Raw genomic sequence first — 6,000 nt, 5'->3', positions numbered from 1 at the left:
ACAGTTTGTACCTCACATCTAGTGGCTCACGGGGACTTGAGTCTAATTATAGATTTGGAAGCAAAATTTGGTGGTCAGGGTGGGCTACGAGGACACTTCAGGCAGTGATTCAGGTTGTTCCAGACAAGGGCCACACAAGGTCTCAAACAAGGTCTCTCCAGAAAATTCTGGGTTAATCTCATCAGATGACAGTGGGAGAGCTGATTACACTGGCTAATCAACTGAGTGACAGGAAGTCAGATTGAGAGAGGAGGTAATTTAGCAGATGGTGCTGGGTTAATCTCTTCAGATAATGATGGAAGAATTGGTTTTTACCAAAGGTGATTCAACAGAATGTAGGGGATCAATGTCCTTTGCTTTATCCATATTTACCCATACGTCCCATGCCAATTTTCAGGATTTTGTGCCTTCCAATCAATGCCTAATTTTAACTTAGACATCTTTGGAGTTTGGCCATTTGATTTGCATTGTAATTCAGCCAGAATAAGGATAAAATTCTGGGGATGGCTTTAATCAATATTACCTCTGTCACTACAAGAAAAGTATATTTTAACAGGAAATTTGTGGACTCGCATATCAAATTTGGAATCAGGCAAGGTCCTCTCTGATTAAATGCTCCTTTATTTCAATTATAATTGGTTGATGCAGGAAAGTGGAGGGTGAGGTGCCCAGTGTGCTTTCTGGATGCTGGATTTTCCACAGTAAATTTAAGGCCTGTCACAATTCTTTAAGAACACAGATGTTGAATTTCTATTAGATTTATGTATGTTAGGTACTCAACTTGGTGCTTTTCTTACACAAGCTTTGCTGCAAATGCAATTCTTTTTTGGAGTGTGTAAATCTATTCTTTCCATAACAGTGAACATAATGCTCATAGGGCCATGCGAGGTTGTGTGTAGCCATCTCAATAGCTTAGAAAGATTCCAGACGATTGCCCACCAAAGACTGCACAACCCCGCCTTAGGCTCATTTCTTCCTTAGTGACGTGACCAATTAATCCGGGCACATTGGCTATTTGGGCTTTCTGGATCTAACTTGTAGGTCTTTCTTTCTGTAGACTCATATAGAATCCCCGATTCTGTATAAATCAACACACAGAAGGAATTTCATTAAGCTTTCCCAAATAAAAATTAAGGGTATCTGTCTATGTTGGGAATGAAAATTTCTGAATATGTCAGAGGCACTACAGAATATAATTGCATATTTTACTCATCGCCTTTTATTTAACTTGGAATTTAAAACAGTAACCAAATGGTGGAATAGTCCTATGTGATTGTGTATTCAAGACTACAAAATGCCTCCTCAAAATTTGAAGTCATTGGACTTTTTTTTGGAATATGCTTATCTAACAAAGTTAACTCACGAGGAAATAAACTATTGCAGATCAGATTTTATAACACTAGTCCATAATCCTTTATTGTATATAATTTGGTGATGATTATGTCTTTTTTTAAAGGTATTTTCCTCTTCCTTCTGGTTTTTATTTGTAAAAATAGCAGAAGAGGACACCAGCCCCATGCATATGGCCGCCAAAGTGCTCTCAGGAGGCCTTTAGCCCTTGAATGGAAGACTCTTCAGAAGTCCTTGTAGGGCATGGCCATCTTTGGAATTCTCAACCTGAGTCAAACCTGAGTTGAGACTTTGCTGGAGTCTCACCCTTACTTAGAGCCCTGGCTTTGGACTTGGGCTGGTAACCCTATGAACACTTGCACTATGATCATAATTATTCTGTTTTAGGGATGTTTCTATTTGAACACCTGCATTTTTCCTTTTCTTTCTTTGTCTTCCTTCTTTCTTTTTAGTTAAAAACACACTGGTTTGGCGTTGGTCGATTCAGAGACATAGCATCCAAGCACAACTCTTAGAGGCAAAACAGTCTTTTTTTTGAAAAACACAGAGTGGTGCAAGAGAGCTATTCCAAAAACTTTGCATTATTATCTGAATGCTGCCAAGCCAATCTTCATCATTTCCGTGAACGACATTTTCCCCGTTGCACTTGACACATGGCAGAGCCCGCAGGGAGGGATGCATTGCTTTGTAGTCAGAAGGGAAATCAAATTTAAATTTTCCATTTTTGTAGAAAATTGTGTGAATATTTATCATAAGAAACACAGAAATATATTCCCTTTTCCCCTTCTGATTTACATTCCCTCTAAACTGCCTTGAACTGTTCTTCCGAAAGCAGGGTACCCCTGATAAATATTGTATGGATGAATGAACAATTTTGAATGGGTGAGTGTATACAGTAGTATTCCAGTTCGTAAATACTGGAGTCCCAGGGATAAATTTGATAAGCAGAAATCATTCTTTGTTTTTATAGCTTTTGAGGAAATTACAGCAACAGCTTAAGTTATTATATTGCTTAATCACTTGCAATGCCTTTTAACAATTAGAATGCGGTGTCACAATGAATTTCTGAACCACTCTATAAGATGAAGAAACCTTAAGATAGTCTCATCTTCTATAAAAACTATGTTAGGTAAGGTAAGGCGTAAGGTAAAATATACTAGTTTTAATAAAACTTTCTCTCTTTCATTCAGTAAAAATTTACCAAGGAAGGACTTAGTATGCAGAAGGTTTAGTGTTAGGTATAAATTATCAAAGGAGAAATGGCCCTGCTCTGAAGAAACTTACAGTGTAGTGGAGGAGAGGCACTAATCCCATAAGCTCACAAATCAACTTAGAGGTATCAACAGGGATGTTGAAACAATGGGTGACACATGGGGAAACATGTCTCACGGTGAAACAATGGGAGACACATAACGATGCTGGCAAAGGCGATGGGTTATATTTTTGGAACTGGGATTTAAGCAAGGAACAGGAATTGATTATCTGGAGGGGCTTCAAAATATTTGTGGAAAATGCTATTATCTTTTAAGTCCGTATTCCCATGCCCTTTTGGTAACTTACTCACGTAGAAGAGATGAAGAGACGAGGCAGGCAAGCGTGGTATAGTAACGACAGAGAAGCAGTGGGAGGAAAAGGCAGCTGAAGTTGTCACCCTTGAACCTTAAGTACACTGTATAGATTGTAGTCACCATCCTCTGTCATAAATCAGGGAATAAACTCATCAGATTAGAATTTTTACAATTCACTTTGGATGCTACCAAAAATGTAATAGCATTCAAAGATGTTTTCTCCAGATCACAATGGAATGGTATAAGTATTTAAAATAAGCCATCCAGCCAAATAAGAAGTATATTTGGATAACCGTGTGTCCACAGAAGAGTTTAATTGGATTGAGGTTTTGAACATAAGTAGAAACACAAATTACTTCAGACACTCTATAATCCTGGATTGTATTTCCTATGCTTAAAAAGAAATCCATTCTTCTTGCTACTGTTTTGTGAATCTGATGGCGTGTCATTATGCAGTTTGCTGCCTTGGTGTTTAGGCAGGTTTTCTATGGCACAGATGGATGGCCTAAAGTCGAGTTGCCTCTGAGTAAATTTGAAGGTTGATCTCATTTAACATTGACAGAGCAAGGCCTTCAGAGAAGAGCATGCACAGGGAATCTGGATACATGCAAAGGAGCAGAGCTTGACAAAGTCATTGTCAAGTGCATGGTCAACATTTGATAAGTGGGATTTGTTTTCTTTACCAAAGAGTTTCCTGATAGGTTACCTTCCTCTTAACAATCCTGTGATGGCTGATTATGGTCCTATCTGGCCCTCAGTATGTCTCTGGTCCTGGTTTCTTGCCGGCACATTATGAAAGGCACATTATGAGTCCAAGACTCTTCTTCTTACAAAGACCCGCCCCTGAGCTCAGTTCAGTGCTTTCTGCCTCCAGCCTCTTTCCTAACTACACTGCCACTGCGTCCATTCCAGCTCACCTGCAGGACAGAGTCAGACTGCGCCTGTGGGATTCTGAGGTTGTACATCTTTACAGGAACAGAAAGACACAACTTTCTGTCATAGGTTTGAATCACTGGCTTTATGGTAAGCAGCCTAACACAGAACCTGCTAAGCCACCAGGGCTCCTTCCAGTGTATACTGGGGTATGCCCCAAACGATTGGTACCAGGGTTCCATTTCATACCTGCATAGGTTTATTCCAATCAAACTATGTATAAACATGTCCTAGTCATAGAGGATAACTGCATACAGATTCTCTTAGTAATGTACTTGTCTTGGTACAGGTAGGATGCCTTCAAAAGAAGAGGTTTAACCCCAATATTGGCTTCCACTAGCATCAGCTGTTGCTACCGTTTCTTCAAAAACTATAAAAACAAAGGATGATTCCTACTTATTACACTGGTCCCTGAACCCCCAGTATTTTTTTAACTGAAATGCTACAGTGACTGTAGTATGTATGAAACACTCACCCATTCAGAACTGTTCGTACAAACATACAATATTTATCAGGCATACACTGCGCTTGGAAGAACTTTGCTTCAGGATATTTTGAGAGGAATGTAAATCATAAAAGGATCCGCTGCACCACTTACATACAAGGACGAGGGGTCAGCTCAGAAGGTTATACTAACCTGTGTTTTAGGATTCGGAAGAGATCCTTACGATAGATTTTCTTGAAGCACACAGAAAATTCATGGGGCTTATGATGAAGAAGTTATACGGAAATTGAAACTGCATTGGTGTGAAAAAGATCAGGGAAATTATGCCAAGAAATTTCCCCCACAGCCTAGCAATGCACTTGCTCATTCTGTGAGCGGAGGAAAGGATGTCTTACAAGGATTTAATTGTAAGAAGGCAACGGATGACAGTGGGAGCCCACGATTCATTTGGGGAACTACATAGGAAATAAACCTCTGGGAACTCCCCATCTAAAATAGAGGGATGGGAGGAAAGTGGTCACTCAGCAGAGTCCTTGGGGGAGAGGAGTATAGAAGATCAAAGGCATAAACCTGACCTGAACAGTTAAAACTGTGTCAGTAGATCTTCCCTATGATGCAGGTTGACCTGCATCTGTATTTTTGGTTTGTATTGTTTTTGTTTGTTCATATTAGAGTATCTCTCAGAGGTGTGATGTCATTAGAGGTACCCTCTTGAAGCTGTGTTATAGGCTTTTCTGTTTTTGGTTTATGAAACCCAGAATTGATGAACCTAAAACAGTGGTTCTCAACCTTCCCGATGTCATGACCCTTTAATACAGCTCCTCATGTTCTGGTGACCCCCCAAGCATAAAATTATTTTCCTTGCTACTTCATAACTGTAATTTTGCCGCTGTTATGAATCGGATGACCCCTGTGGAAGGGTCTTTTGACCCCCAAAGGGGCCACAACCCACAGGTTGAGAACCACTGACCTAAAGAAACAGCAAGTAGAATAAAGGCGAGGGTGGAGGCGAGTACAGTGGTGGTGGTGGGTAAAAGGGAGATAAGGTCAAGGAGTCCATGTAGAAGAAGAATGCTTAGAAATTGATTGTGGTAGCAACTTGATGTGATTGAAATAAGGAATTAGATGATATATGTATTAAATCCCACATGATAATAATAATCAATAATAATAATACTTTAGCTGCAAACTTTACCCTACCCTATCTAGTGCTCTGATCTGACCTCTTGAGACTTCTTTTTATTCCCAAATTTATAAAAAACATGGAAAATGAACATGATTTGAGTCTCCAAATGGTACCCAGACTGATGTTTTCACATGATGTACGTCAGCGTGTGGAATTCTTCAGGGAAGGGCTGGAGTATGCATAGCCCTAGAGGGAGGCTATGATGAGGAATGAGGGGCTTACATTTCCATATTTCCTGCTTCATAAATGATTCTATGAGTTTTTAATTAATAAAATGAACTTTTAAAAATCAGTGGGAAAAATAACAGAATTTACGCGTCAGAAGAAACAGAAATCCCTACTGTCGTTTTGTTGTTTTGTTTTTCAGTGCAGTGCTGGGACAGTGAAAGAAAAGCATCTTTTATTTATTTATTTATTTATTTTTCTTTCTTTTTTAAAAAAATTTATTGGGGCTCATACAATTCATCACAATACATAGATCAATTGTGTAAAGCACATCTATACATTTGTTGCCCTCA

The 6,000-nt window shown here is 39.2% G+C and overlaps 1 protein-coding gene across 1 annotated transcript in view; it reads left to right on the top strand.

Annotated features, from left to right (window-relative positions):
• NRG3 (neuregulin 3) overlaps positions 1-6,000 on the top strand; it is a 1,269,559-nt gene that overhangs the window by 237,224 nt on the left and 1,026,335 nt on the right. The gene's annotated exons all lie outside the window — the stretch shown is intronic.

This window comes from Echinops telfairi, unplaced genomic scaffold, assembly GCF_000313985.2.
Source record: "Echinops telfairi isolate 266 unplaced genomic scaffold, ASM31398v2 ScPeMD7_2010;HRSCAF=2546, whole genome shotgun sequence".
In the NCBI taxonomy this organism is placed as follows: Eukaryota; Metazoa; Chordata; class Mammalia; order Afrosoricida; family Tenrecidae; genus Echinops; species Echinops telfairi.
This window is presented reverse-complemented; position numbering and strand designations above follow the sequence as displayed.